Source organism: Euprymna scolopes, chromosome 3, assembly GCF_053919585.1.
Source record: "Euprymna scolopes isolate OS-2025 chromosome 3, ASM5391958v1, whole genome shotgun sequence".
Classification (NCBI taxonomy): Eukaryota; Metazoa; Mollusca; class Cephalopoda; order Sepiida; family Sepiolidae; genus Euprymna; species Euprymna scolopes.
In genome coordinates, this window is record NC_136484.1 from 58303224 (window position 1) to 58319658 (window position 16435).

At 33.4% G+C, this 16435-nt stretch overlaps 1 long non-coding RNA gene and 1 pseudogene across 2 annotated transcripts in view; one reads left to right on the forward strand and one right to left on the reverse strand.

Annotated features, from left to right (window-relative positions):
* LOC145263308 (uncharacterized) overlaps nt 1-16435 on the forward strand; it is a 167425-nt gene that overhangs the window by 19519 nt on the left and 131471 nt on the right. Inside the window, exon 1 of one of the 2 annotated variants that reach the window (XR_013864509.1) lies at nt 9650-10094. The exons of the other annotated variant lie outside the window; for it this stretch is intronic. This is a non-coding gene — a long non-coding RNA (uncharacterized LOC145263308). Of the gene's footprint in view, nt 1-9649; nt 10095-16435 lie in introns of those variants that run through there. 2 annotated transcript variants of the gene reach the window in all.
* Nucleotides 9012-9138, reverse strand: LOC145264796 (U2 spliceosomal RNA; annotated as a pseudogene).

A 16435-nucleotide genomic window follows, 5' to 3' on the forward strand; every position in this document is an offset into this window, starting at 1 on the left:
TCCAAGATATGGTAGCGATTTCAAAAGTTATATATGTATATATATACTAGCAAAAGTACCCGTCGTTGACTGTGTTCAAAAAAAGCTTACAGAAAATGGACTCTGATTTATGAAAGTATGATAGGTTATGAAAAGGAAGGGTTGTAAATTTGGGTTGAATTTGGGGGTATCAAAACCAAAGTAAAATATGATGAAAGTAAAAATAAAATAGATAAACCCCATAATTTATTATACCATACCTGTTCACACTGAAACACTTATCACAATATTCTGTGGATCTATATTAAAAACCTTGTTAAACTTTGTGACATATTTTCATTTTATGGAGGTCAGGTGCGAACGAACACCCCATAATTTTATTATACCATATTTCTTCAAACTGAAACATAATTATCAAAGTATACTTACGCAGATAGATACGAAAAGTCTTTATAAAAGTTTGTGCCTATTTCCATTCTATGGAGGCCAGGCGCGAACGTAGACGCCACAATTTTATTATACCATCCCTATTTAAGTTAAAACATACTTATCAACGTATTCTTATGTACATCTATATCAAAAACCCTTGTAAACGTTTTTTTTTTTAATTTTTAAATTTTTTATTTCCATACTTTGTGGACCAGGCGCGAACGCAGACTCCACAATTTTAATGAACCACCGTTCTGCCAGATCAAACATAACCATTCTTGTGTCTCGATACATCTTCTATCATCATATGTAATCAGTTTTTTAAAATAGTCAACCATATAGGAGCCTATTCGTGACCACACACACATACACACACATTTATATTATAAGATATATATTGTATGAATCAGCTAGAATCGAAACCAAAACATAAGTCTGTATTCTTATCCGTTACCATCTAACTTAAACCCATACGTATACAAAAACAGAAAAAAATAACGTTGTAGCACTTTAAGTCGACTTGCACCTGCCAATTTTTATTAAATTTTCATTCCTTAACAGCTATTTTTACCGGCTTAAAACTAAATCAAATTTGTTCCACAGTCCAAATCTCTTATATATCAAGTATCAAGTCCGTATACCAAAAACTGGCGGAAGTTTAGTAGATACCGTTTCTCAGACAGACAAGATCACTTATATATATATATATATATATATATATATATATATATATATATATATATATATATATATAGGATATAGTGTTTTAAATACAAAATCAAGTAAAATAAACACTAAAAACAAATAAAATAAAGTAGGTTAAAAAATTAAAATAATTTGTAGTGAAGATAAATAAATTCGATTATATATATATATATATATATTATATCCGCTCATTGAGAGGTGTTTGTACAGTATTATCTGAGTATGTCAAATTGGATATTTACTGGGGTTCTATCGCTTTAGAATTTGTTTTAAGCAAAATTAATTTGCTAGTGCCGGTTAATCTTCATGTCTTTTTTTTTTCAACTTATCAAAAACAAATAAAGAAAAATAAAATAAAGAAAACCGATAATTTTACTTGAAAATATTCATGTAATATTTTTCATATTATGCTATGTTATTTTTTATTCATAAAAAAAGTATTCAGTTTTTAAAAAACTTCAAATTTTACGGTATCTTTTATTTATTGTTAGATGAGAGTACAAAATAGTTACAACTACATTCTCTTCAGCATGTTAATGGTTTTTTTTTTTTTTTTTTTTTTTAAATAAAACGTTATTATTTGGAGCACGGCCCTTATTCTGCATAAGTATAACGATTTTTTTCACAAAAACTGTAAACTTGTAGACCTCAAACTTTTAATGCCAGCAACCAGTGACTCCGTGAACAATTCTAGGTCATATCACTAGCTAAAATACTCGTCTGCGCCACAAAATGAGTCAATTTACTTGTAATATCCAAGAAACCAAATGAAACGCTTAAAGTGTGCTGGAATAAGGCTATTTTAAGGGAACACTATAATTGTCCAACGGCAGAAGAAAATTTCTCTGAAATACATAATGTCAAATTTATTTAGAAAATTGACGCAAATAGATTCTGGCAAATTCCAGTTGACAAAGTGATCCTCCCAGTTTTGTTAAATGTATTTAATGAATTTGTATTTAATGAATGGTTTCCAATATTTTGTAGTATATTTCAGCCTTAAATAATCGGAAAAGTTTTAAATGGGCATTGTGCTCTAGCATTAAATAACTTGAGAGAGAGAGAGAGAGAGAGAGAGAGAGAGAGAGAGAGAGAGTCGACATACATTAGAGCAAATAGACAAAATTTCACGTTCCTATGTCAAATAGTTGAAAAGCAGCAAACGAACAAATAAATACGCGTCGTTCCTAAAGGTTAGCGTATATCATAGTTTAAGATTATAAGAGTCTGGGAATAGATAATCTAAATAGATTGACATGGGAGTGTTCAAAGGAAGAACTTTTGGGATGATAGAGAAAGGATGTTTACGTTTGTCATGAGTCCAACTAAAAAAAAAACAAAAAAAAGAACAAAAAAACAAAACAAAACAAATAATATAAAAAGAGAAATACTAGAGAAATACTAGAGAAAAAAATGTGTTCCCAATCTCTGATGTGTTTATTAATAGTAAGAGGCAACTTAATGCGTTTTCTATTAACATTCCGTTTGGGGTTTATAATGTTTTACTAAAAGAGGAAGAAAACGCTAGCGTTTCTTCATAGTTGCTGATTTTACTGAGAAATGGCGACCGAGTTCTTGTATGCATTTTGTTTTGAAACGCTGGTTTACTCATTACAAAAACAAATAATAACGTTTCTTATTTACGTGTTTCAGACGGTTGTCATACTCTCATTTCTTACGTTCACAAAGTTTTGGTTGTTGAACACCCGGCCTTCTTCAGGACGTAATCAGCAATCGTTCTGGAATTTCGAACTGAATCCATTTATTATTAGTTCATTCACCGGCGATGGAAATCACATCTGCAAGATTCGGTTTAGATTAGAATGTTTATTACCCAACTAAAAGTAAATTCCACCTAGCGATAGTGAGTTCAATCCATGGCGAAAATAGGGGCAATTAACTGATACGAGATATCTAAATGACATGGAACGCGGAATGAGAACAGTCCCCCCCCCCCCAGTGGAACAATTAAAAAGTTTAGTTCGAAATTCCAATAAATGTACCAATTACGACAAAAGGCACTAAAAAAAAAAAAAAAAAAAAAAACCCAGAGAATCGCTATCTAAAATGCTTTAAATATAACAACCACGATGAGGCTAGCATGTTATTAATCTACGAGGTGCCTTCAATAAGTCTAAGCATTTCAAATTGTTGCAGATTCTTAAAAATTCAATATGTTAGTGCTATATGAGATAACTGGCCAATTTTAACGACTTCAGGTTCAAATGAACAGCTACAGCAGGAATTAGAATACACCCTACTAAAGCCTGATTGTCACAGATGATGAATTTCAAAAATGTAATTTGGACATGAGGACATTTTAAAAGAACGATATGTAATAAAATTCTGATTTAAACTTGGACAAAATGACACAGAAATGTATGGAATGCTTCAGACTGCTTTTGGACCATCTTGCATGAATCGAGCAGCAGTTTTTTGTTAAGTGGTATAAAAGATTCAATGAAGGAAGGGAGTCTAAGAGGGATAATTATAGGTGTAAGAGGAGTAAGGAAGTCAAAACACCAGGGTTGATTGGCCAAATAAAGAATTTCATGGATAAGGATCGTCGTGTGTCTATCGAGACAATAAGTGATGTCAGTGTGGGAACTGTACACACAATTATTCGCAAGGAACTGAATATGCGGAAGATTTGCACGAAGTTTGTCCAAAGAATTCTCTATCCTTGTCATAGATTATTTGACCAAGATGGGTATCAAGACAGTTCCTTAGCTTCTCTATAGACCAGATTTTGATCCCTGTGACTTTTGGTTATTCGCTAAGCTCAAGGCTTAGAGGCTGTCTTTATGAGACAATTGAGGAGACGAAAGAGGCTGTGACGAGAGTCATTGACACGCTCACACAGGAGGACTTCCATGGGGCCTTCCAGAAGTTGTTGGAATGGTACAACAAGTGCACTGCAACCGGAGGAGATTACTTCGAAGGAGACTAGAGTTTCATGTGTGTACTATCAATGAAAGTGCCCATACGAAAAAAGATTGAAATTGATTGAAGGCATCTTGTACAAAATTAATTTTTTTTCTGGCTCTGACATTAATATTAAAAGCCTACTTTTTCTATTAAAAATATATTAAAACGAACTTCTTAATATACTCAGTCATGCATATGCGAACAATTAAATGAAGGGTAACTAATTTGCATATGCATTTAAAAAACGAGCGTTAATTAATTGGGCATTTTTTTTTTGTATACTTGGTTTCATTTCATTATTACGCTCAATTCTATTTATTTCTAAATTCTGCACAATTGCGTAGAATTTAAGATGAAAAAGTTACAGCACACGGATCTCTCTCTCTCTCTCTCTCTCTCTCTCTCTCTCCACTGCGTGTCAAATTATTAACGAGATAACATTTTTTTTACCAGTTTCAGAAACTTACCGGTAGTTTCGTATCAAAATCTTCCGAAACGTTGGCAATGCTGAGCTGCGCGTACTGTGAAATTTTCGTACTGTTCCGCGCAATGTAAACAACTTGCCATCGTAATTGCTGAATCCACGGTATTTGATGTGTGTCAAATTATTAACGAGACAGTTTGTTTCGTCAATAAACTGGGTCGTAAAGGTGGTTTGAGTAGTTCTGAAAAGAATACTATTGTAGAACAGTTAGCAAAACGTAACAATACCCTCGAAATATCGAAAATGATACGCCCGTACCATCAAACTGTGAAGAACTTTGTAAAGGAGCATACAAAGGTACGTCAGATAGCTATTAAAGGTAAATCACGCCGTTCTCTACTCCAAATTTTACGTGAAGTTGTTAAGAACCCTGGGCAGAAAAATCGAGAAGTCTTGGACTAAGCCGGATTGAAGAATGTCTCAAAAAGTACTCAATGTCGCCTTCTAAAAGAAGTGGCGAAGTCTGTTAAACCTGTGACGAAGTCTCCATTAAAGCAACATCACATACAACACCGATTGAAATGGGCAGAGGACAACATGAAAACATATTTTTCCAAAGTTTCGTTCACGGATGAAGTACGCGTCACTCTTGATGGCCCAGATGGCTGGAGCAAGGGATGGGTCCTAGATGGACGACATCGTCATCAGCGTTTAAGGCGCCAACAAAGTGGTGGTGGGATAATGATTTGGGCTGGGATTATCGGAGGTACTTTAGTTGGCCCATGGAGAGTTCCAGAAGATGTAAAATGGCGTCAAATGATTACCTAGCTTTTTCTGAAGGAGCACTTTGAACCATGGCTGAAGAAGCAAAGGTTGACGTTCAGAAGAACCATTGTTTTTATGCAGAATAATACTCCCCCTCATGCAGCAAACAAAAGCAAAGAGTATTTGCAACAACTGGGGTTCTCTGGGCTACAGAAGATGGAGTGGCCTGCGAATTCACCAGATTCGAACCCAAATGAGAACCTATGGAGTATCATGAAACGACGCCTTTATGCAAGTGGACGCCAATTTAAGAGCAAGTATGAGTTGTCGGATGCTCTCCAAGAGGTACGGCGAGGAATAACTGTTGACGAAATCACAAATTTGACTAATTCTGTGGACCAACGTCCTTTAAAAGCCATTCATAAAATAAGATCGCATACCCTTTACTAATTATGTCAACGTAGAAATTACTATGTAGTTATTGTGTTCTAAGCATTTTCCTAGTTCATTTAATGTTTGATAATTATTTCAATAAACAAGTTATGGGTATATTGTGTTTTTCTCAACCTCGTTAATAACTTGACACACTGAAATCAAGAGATATTCCTATCTTCTGCCATAGTTTGCTAATACTGCTTTAAGTACATTTATTTTCTGACTGGAGTAGCTGAATAGTATTGTAAGCACTTTCTCAAAGTTTCATGGATTTTTATTCACTCGTTCCTTAAATATTTTAAAGAATGTAAACTCGTTAATAATTTGATACGCAGTATATATATATATATATATATATATATATATATATATATATATATATATATATATATATATATATATATATATATATAAGTTAAGTGTTCATATTAGAGAGGTAGAGACAGGATACATATAAAGAGGGACATGGTACATGTATTATACATTGAGAAGTGATGGATAGAAGATAGATAGATTGACATTTATACTGTTTGACAGTTCTGCGGGAGTGTTTCTATAAACATTATCTTTCTTTAACACATATATTTTTTGAGATGAGGATTTCAGTTTTTTATCATAATGAAGGAGCATTCATTATTTATAATAGCTGAGGGGGAGACGCATTCTTAAGATGATAGAGACACATTCTTAGGTGAGTTTATACACACGGTCTTATAAATACAGATGAGTGGAACACAAGTCTTATAATACAAATTCGCAATACCTTTGTTGTTGAATGACATAACACGAAGACGACAGTTACAAAAATATGGTGATGTTCGTTTATTCCATTTCGACCGGTCAATGGCTTTGCATCAAGGAATTCAAAGACTCTACATAATTTCCTTCTTCTCACTTTCGCTTCTCAATGCGGATATCAGCTCTATCTGTCCGACCCTGTCCGACCTCTGACTTCTCTCTTCTCTTCTGACTTACTGACTTCTTTCTCTCTGCCAAGCTCTAACTATATTGAGAACTCATGACGTCATTGCATGACCAAACAACGTGAATATCGGACTCGTGGCCTAATATGCCTCACGTGTCTGAACATGCCTTGTGACAAATACCGATTTCTCTAACCTAATTTTCAATTAACCCACTTTACAAATAAGTAAAACATTTTCCATTCTTCGTTTTTAAATTCCTTATTTTAATTTCATTTCTTTAACAGAAACAAAATTGCATCATCACATTCCTTTTTCAATAAACAGATACCTAACTATTTTATGTGAACTAAGCAATGGGTAATTCTACATTCCATTTTCAATAACATTCTGTATTATTTATTTTAACTTACGGTCGGAATTCTCAATTCCACTCTAGCTTCCCAGATTCGAATCCTCGGCTATCCTTTCTCATATTTACTCACTTACAAGAACAGGCGACGGTTCCTTAACAAAGTGACCTTGTCCGTGTGTGAGTGAAAAGTCCTTACTAAGCTCCTTTTAACATTTAGTCTACAGTTGAAATTAATGTATAGGATATTTGAACATCAAGAACACTTTCGCTTTGGTTTTAGCCTGCAAAAATTACTGCTGAAGGGTCAAAATTGAAAACTAAACAGTTGGCCCTTGAAAGAGTAGTTGACTAAGCCTGTTTACAGGCACAAATTGCCATTCATATATTAAATTACCTTAGCTTCGTATAGGTGTGGCTCAGATGCTAAGGAACGAGGCTGGAGAGTTGTAAGTTTTGGTTTCGATTCTAACTGATGGTACCCAAGTCATATCTTTTTTAAAACTTTTGATATTATTAATATATATTAGGTACGATATAATAACCGATAAAGAATTGGGTTTTTAATAATAAATATAAAATCATGAAGTAAAATATTATATTTAAATGTATTTTACAACCAAGCAACACCGTAACTTCTCTGCAACCTACATTCAACTGTGTATGCCATATAGATAACTACATATGGATTGCTGCTTATAGAAGGACCCTGATTCCATTTCTTTAGTGATTCCCTTTTTGATGTAGATTATTATAAAGAGATCGTCTTATAATTTAGAGGAAGTACAGTTCCTATAAGAACGACTCTAAAAATGGAACATCTAAGAGCTTTTATGATCTGAAATTTGTTGGGGTTAAAAATTGTGTCAATGTTTGGATGCGTTTATAAAAACCACAGTGCTCAGTTACAACAAAGCCACTTCTAACTGCCCTTCATTACTCTTACAGAAACTGAAGGGAAAATACAAACAAAAACCTTTCAGCATACATGTTTGAATTCTTCGTCCCCTCACGAATATACAATCAAACTTTATTGTCTATACCAAAATATACCCCAAATCGATTTTATAACTTAGTCTTAATTTAGATCAGGGGTCTACAAGTTTTCTAACAGGACTGAGGGCATATTGCTGACCTTTTAGAGCTACATGGGCAAAAAAAAAAAAAAAAAAAAAAAAAAACGCTGGGCGTGTTTTATATTGTTTTGTTCATTAGTTTTGCTTTTTAGTAAAACTGGTTCTCCAAAGCCTCTTCCTTTTTAATCCTTTTCTGAACAAAAAAAGAAAAATTACCATACTATTTTCACACATTTCAATTTTAAACAATTTCCCCGAATATTTTTACATTTTCCATGAGAGCTCCGCAGGCCGGATTAAAGACTTGAGGGCTGGATCTGGCCCGCGAGCCGAAGTTTGGAGACCCCTGATTTAAATAATTCGCCCTTCTTTTACAATATTATTAACTCTCGTATACTCTGGTTCATCTTTTAACATATTTAAAAATTATTTGTGCTTCAAAATATGCTATTTACAATGTCTCAAGATTGCCCAACATTTTCGTCTAAATAGATTAGTATTTTGCCACGCTGTCTCTTAAACCAAACCAACGGTGACAATGATTACGGATATGGGTATGGTTGTATTATGGAGTAGGTTATTCCATGTCACATAATACGGATCTATTGCATTTAGTTACGTAATGATCCTAAATATATCAATGAACCTTTTATTTAGCTAATCATATAGAATAAATTGTTTCAATATGTTTTGTGTTTCGGTATTAACAAGGCCGATAGCCATTAGTCGCGTGCTCTCGTGTAATGAATTAATGCGTGAATGTAGGATTGACATGAAATTCTTTAAGATAAACTAAAATGACCGAAGAATGGGCCGAAATGACTTAAATAAATAAACAGTAAATGACTTAGAATGACTTTAATGAACTTAAGGATGAATTGAATGACCTTAAGATTGAATGACCTTGAATGATTAAAAAATAACTGGAATCATTCAAAAACAACTTGAATGATCTGGAGAATGACTTGAATGGCTTTGAGACTGACTGGTTGTAAAGTGGGTGATCATTCTACATTAAATTAATACAGAAACGTGATCCCCCACTATACATCACAATAAGTACAGCATGTAGTAAGAACATATACTACACTTTGATCTTGGCCAAAAGGCCAAGAAAAGGGTATTTATTTGCTCCCCCACCGAGCAAATTAGGCACAAGGCCGATTTTTAATGTGAGAAGTGAAGGGGAAATGGGGACCAACTCCTCGGGGAGTAGAGGAGCTGGATTGTGACAATTGGTATGAAGGGTTGCCCCTACATTGACCAAGGTCTTATATGTGGGGTTTCCGGAACAGACTCTACACTTTGATCTTTATATTTAATTTATTTCGTTTAAAGAAAAAATTACAATTAAAAAAATTCCAATATAAAATTAAAACATTTAAAAAGGTAAAATCTCCAAAAGACAAAACAAATTTAGGCACAAGGCCCTATAAGATCTGGGGAGGGGAGTGTTGCAGGGTCTTTATAACTAAAGTAAAAATGGAGTCTGTGGCGACTTTACTCTTGACTGGCAACATTTACCATAATACCTCATTCACTCTGTGGAATCTGAAGCTAACTAATGAAAACCCCAGCGTTTTTACAAAAAGGATATAACCTTTGAACTTAACCAAAAAAGACAAGCACAAAAGTGTTACGGACAGACCGACCGACCGACGGAGTGACTTATAGAGTCGCTTGCACGCGACTAATAACCTTAGAAGAATTGATTTATCAGCAAACCACAGGACACAAAACAACACACATAGTGTCGGAATTATCTTACCGACGAGTAAGGGGGGAGGGAAAGGAAAGCCGTTTAAAGCTTGCAACAAAGGGGGAGGGGAGAAAAGACGCTTTAAGCTTGCAATCTTTTCTTGTAACGGTAACAAGCCGGTAACGTAGAGAAATTTAACACACGTGTCTTCTGTCTGAAACCCCGAACTGCCGACTTCTCGTTCCGCGAGATTTGACGAGACTTGAGAATGTCTTACTAACATGTCAAATCTAGCCATTCGGTTTTGTGCAACAGAAAAATGGTCTAGTGTCGTTCATAGATAGGTGAGTTCTTTTACTCCCCCTTCAACCCATCCTCGGTAAGTACAACACTTCCAAGTTATCACAATAGTTATTAGTCCCTAATTACACCCAGCTGTTGATAAAATAGTTAGTCTTCAATGAATAATTTACGTGATTTTTACAATATATAACCGACAAAAAGGTTGATTTACTACCCAAACCAAAACCTATGCAAAAAAAAAAAAAAAAAAAAAAAAAATACATATATATATAATTATATCAACGTCCGTGATATTATGGAAAAGTAACTTCGGTGAAAATGCACTGGGGAACCATCCGAAGACATTTGAAAAGTTGATTACGAGGAGGTTGAAAATAAGAGAATGCCTTTTGGAATAAACACCGCCAACCTCTCCATGTTAAGAGCGGCTTTCGGGATAAATACCCCCCAACCTCCTCATGTTAAGAACGGCTTTCGGCATAAACACTTTGGAGGTTGGACAACCAGTGTACATTGACAGTATCTTCTTGCAATACAAATATTTTAACTAACAATATCATTTGATTTTTTTTATCAATGACCTAAATTCAGTAGTAAATATGAAGTGATGGTGATGGTGATAGAGGAGGCTCTGATTGCTCGTTCAAGATCACGTGTCACGTGTTTAAAAGTGAGAGTGTGACAGCTTTTAAATAAGTCTGTCGGTAAAAAGTAACACTAGTATCATGTTGATCGTGAAGCGGTTTTCATCATTGCCCCTATCCTCCCTTCTCCTCTATTTCTATTATATTTACGTCATCTACCTTCTCCTGCTATGTATATTCCATCTTTTATTTATGTTATTTGTGACGTCATCCAATGCGCAGAATGGCAAACAAGCAAACAAACCGAAAGAACCGCAGAGGGGGTTTGTATTACTGTACACATAGATTCGAAAAAGTTGTCAAAAAACAAATATATAACAAATAAATGTTATAAAAGGCAAGATAAGTTACTTTTCTGCCAAACTGGATATATTTTTTTGTGTTTTTAATCAATGTAACATATTTATTCAGCTCGAAAAACATACAGTGTTTAACGATGTAATCGAAAATTCAAGATGGCGTCTCACACCCTCTTTAACACCGTAAGTTTGAGAAAAGGTGTTATAAATAAAAAACTATACAAAATACTATTAAAACCCCGCCGAATATATGTCAACCTATGTCACGGTAACATATATTGAGCGAGATTTTAGCAGTATTGTATCCGTTTTTTTTATTTATAACACCTTTTCCCAAACTTACCGTGTTAAAGAGAGAATCAGACGCCATCTTGAATGTTCCAATACATCGGTAAACACTGTATAACTTTCGAGCTGAATAAACATGTTACATTGAATAAAAACACGAAAAATATATCCAGTTTGGTAGACAAGTAACTTATCTTGCCTTTGATAACATTTATTTGTTATATATTTGTTTTTTGACAACTTTTTCGAATCTATGTGTACAGTAATACAAACCCCGTAGAGGTTTGATAGATAGATAGATACATTGTTGTGGTCATGAATTTTATGCCATCTCCAGCTACAAATAATGATTATCCAAGATGGCAATCCTGACTCAGAGACCACATGAGGAACCGTGAATGAAGTCACCAAAGACGATTATTAAGGAGGAGTGTCTAATAAGATCACTGTAACAGTGTGGAATAATATTTTCAAATATTTCAGCTAATATATACACAACTTTATGGTTTTTATGCTAAAGTATTTTTTTTTTGTCTTTCTACCGTTATTTTAGTTTGAGATTGAAAAGAACAGAAATTATTTGTGCTAAACGTCGCAGGTTTGGCATATTTATTTTTAGCTTAAAATACGCACTTGTTTATATTTAAGTTGGTTTCGGGTGAGTTGTCTTTCCAATGTATTTAGTAATTACGATTTGTTTTCAACACTAAAAGTTCGCATACACACGTGCGCCAGCAAACAAAATGTGTCTCATTCTAAGAAGCCGGCAATTTCAATTAATTCTAACCATTTCACACGTATCATTCTGGTATGTAGGTATAGAGTGTAATATACTGGACATGTGATGTTAAAATATTATATGCAACCTCTATTATAATTTAGCATTTCTTGCATAAATGTCTGTCTTTCTCTAGGTAATGTATAGGCTTCCACGCTACTCGGCACCAAATTTAGCATGAAGAATTTAGCATAGGGGTGGGATAAATGTAAATAGTACTAATACTAGCACACCTCTATTACTACTACTACTGCTACTACTACTTATAATAATAAAATAAAAAAAACACATTCCAAAACTTGTAAGAATTGCAGAAAATTTGGCATAACGGATGTGTACTGGATGTCAAAATTCTTCTAGTAATATTACTACTACTACTAACAAAAATAGGCAATCCGGCATATTCCTAGAGACAAGATTGACAAAATAACCTCGAACCTTATATCACATAAAAGGAACGAATTTTTTCTAATCACCGGTATGTTACTATGTAAACAGATTTAAATAAGAACATAAGCAATATAAACAGAACTTTTTTTTTCAAATAATAAACACCTTTTTTATTTTAAACAATATACAGGGATATTTTTGTTAATTTAAAACAATGTAATCACATATTTAATGATTATTAATAATTTAATAATTTAATTAATGAATGATACTTTTAAAAACAATATTTTATGAATTGTTCTGTTCATAAATACAAATAAAAATAGTTAAAAGGTATGGATTTTTTTACAGTTTCAAAATTTAAAAAAAAAAATTAGTAAATAAATAGTAAAATTAAATTTGATTTAAACTGCATAATAATGGCGAATCTAGAACATTATATTGCCGAAGAAATTACGTTTCATTCTTCAACGCCAGAGAAATTAAGTTACAATTTTGATTTTTTTGAGAGGAGGTATGAATCTTTATACTATCTGGACTAATCGGACAATTGTTCTAATATTGAGCGTTATCTGCATAACGTTTCGGTCGATGAAGCCTTCGACCTGCCTTGGGTGTAAAAATCACCATGGTTTTGGCATGAAAAAAAAAAGGGGGTAGCTCTGCACTCTAAGGTTTCATATTTTTGGATCTAGTTGAAAGTAAATGTACACAAAATATGAAACCAAGTGAATTATAAGGAAACACTAGAGGGTATTTTTCCTGCACCCCCCCCCAAAAAAAAATAACAAAAAAACATGGCGACTTTTATACTTAAGGAAGGTTGGAGGTTGCACCGATCGAAATGTTGTGTAGTGTTATCACTCAAGATGAGAACAATTGTTCGATCAGTCCAACTGATGCAAACATTAAGTTTTTAAAACATGGAGTAACGTATAAACTAATAATATAATTACGAAAATGGTGTTGTACAGTGATTAGATGAACGAAAAAGATACAACAGCGGTGATAGCTGTAATAAGTATAGAGAAGAAAATAAATTAGCTAAAAAGATAAGGGATTCTGCTAGAAAAAGGGACAAACACACAAGTAGCATGGTAAAAATGGTAATATACATGACATAGGCATTAATGGGGAAAGATAGAGAGAAAGAAAACAAAGAAGGGTAGGCATTTTAACTGGAAAACAGTAAAGAAGGACAGTGGTGGAGAGTGGGAGGAAGAGGCGGAGAATACTGGTGATAAATTTTCTCTCGTTTCATTTTATATATTTATATTTTTAATTTTCATGTTTATTTTATTCACTTGTATTTTGTTGTTTCCAATCGTGTGGAATTTTTAAAGACTTTGCGTCAAATTGTCATGATGTCAAATTTGTCGAAACATTTTGTTTCAACTGTGCAAGTTTCGTTTATGAACTTTTGAGATGTGGATTGATTATTCGTATTATTCGGACTACTGTTTACATCTTGAGTGTTATTTTCACAACGTTTCGGTCGATGCAACCTCCGACCTTCTCCAGATGTATCTTTCTGTCGAACTTGGGAATCTTTCTGTCGAACTCGGAAATCTGCGCGGAATTTCGAATGGAACCCTTTACTTAATCCACGGGAGTAGCATGTTCTCATACCATCAGCCATGACTGAGTAGACGTCCTAAGTAATACGCAATTGTATTTTGAGTGTCGCATGTGATAAAGTATTTGATAAGATTCGGTTGTAAAGTTGTACTCTTTTGGAAGTTGAACGTTCAATCGTCAGTGCTGGCGATACTCAAAATACACTCGCAAATTACTTAGCACTTCTATCCAATCGTGGCTGACGGAACAAGAGAAAGCTACTCTCGTGGATCAAATAAAGGGCTCCGTTCGAAATCCCGCCCAGATTTTCGAGTTCGACAGAAAAATTCCCGAGTTCAACAGAAAGATTCCCAATTTCAAGCAAGATACACCCGAAGAAGGTTGGAGGTTACATCGACCGAAACGTTGTGAAAATAACACTCAAGATGAGAACAATAGTCCGAAGAATCTAAATAATCCGAATATGCAAGTTTCATAAGTAAATTTAAATCCTTATGAATGAGAAGACTAAAAGTGATCAGATAATGAGTCCACCATTTTCAATGCATTTATTTTAAACTAGCAGTGATACCTGGATTTGCCCGGGGTCAGATAGATTTAAATAGAAGTGAAATTATGTGTAATATCTTTATATAAACATTTCTATCTCTCTCCCTCTCTCCCAAACCGTATTTTTATGGTTCTCTCTTTTCATCTGCTCTTTTTACCGACTTTATCCGTTAACCTTTTAGTATCTTTCGCCTAACCCATTCCTCTCTCTTGTTTTACTGTGTTAAAAAATGTAACTCTGATACTGGGGTTGCCTTTTTAAAATGTAATACTACATTCTCATATTTATTACTTTGAAGAAACTCTAAATAGAACGAAAAAATTACATTCTTGAATAAAGATAATTCCATTCACACCACCTGCTTCCACAATAATATAAAGAGAAATTAAAAGGAAAAAAATCTTAAAAATCTATATGAAATAAAATAATTTTTAGATCGCAAACTGCTTCAGCCATTTACCGGAACTTACTCAATATACTCCCTTCTTAAAAATATATATGAAATGAAGTAATTTTGAGTTCGTAAACGGCTTCAGCCATTTCCGAGACTTGACTCTACATACCTCTCTCTTAAATATGTATTTTCAGATCCTAAACTGTTTCAGCCATTTCTGGAATTGACTCCACATAATATATATATATATATATATATATATATATATATATATATATATATATATATATGAAATGAAGTTTTTTTTCAAATCGTAAACTGCTTGAGTCGTTTCGGGGACTGACTCCATAACTCCCCTCTGAACATATATATGAAATAAGGTAATTATGAGATCGAAAACTGTTTCAGCCAATTATGGAACCTATCCCATATCTTCCCATCTTAAAATATATGTGAAACAAAGTAATTTTGAGTAATTGTCGGAACTGACTCTATATACCCCTCCTCTTAAAGATTTATATGAAATAAAGCAATTTTCAGATCGTAAAATGCTTCAGCCATTTCCGGGACTGACTCCGGATACCCCCTCTTAAAAATATATATGAAATAACTTAATTTTTAGACTGTAAACTGTTTCAGCTATTTTCAGGAATTATTAGACAGAAATAAAGACGAAATCGTTAATTTACTAATAAATTAATTTCCTTTCATTGAATAACAAAATAATGTGACACATTTATGTTTAATGTTTTTATTTGTTTTTAAACCCGAAAAAGAATCGGCTTACTTATGGCAACAATAATCCAGAGGTTACGAAGAAAAAGTTTTTTTTTATTTTTTTTTATTTGAATGACATAAATAATTTAAAGCTAATTGGCTTTATGCTTTAAGTATATCCGGTCCAATGTGAAACGCAGACTAGGCATTTAAGAAGCAAGAAAAACGAATTATTACTGCTCACACCGTAAGTGCATACATATGTCTAAAAATAACTTTACAAGTTTTTTATTTGAATAAAGAAACCACTTTAGAAGTTTTAATGTAAGTAAAAAAATATATATATCTATTTATGCATTGAGAAAATGTTGATGACATTTGCAATTTTTTTCTATTCTTAACCAATATGTAGATTTCAGTGGTTAATCGGTGTACATGATTATCCAATGTAAATTAAAGGCGAAGTTTCTATTAATGAAATGATTTTCGGATCGAATAGAATATGTAATCGATTGGTACTTTTGTGTAAATAATATAGATAAAAATTCTGGTAATTCCATGATGACAGAATCTAATGCCGATTTGTTCGATGCAATGCTATAACTACAAAGATTTCAAATGTTTTTTTTTCCTTATATGTTAGATATACCTTGCTTAATAATTATGATCTATTTGTTAGGTTTTTTTGTGTTACCTGATGTCCTTAATACAAACGCATTTAACATATTTATTTTGCATTGTTGGCATCGTGTGCCTTTTAGTTTATATCCATAAACCGT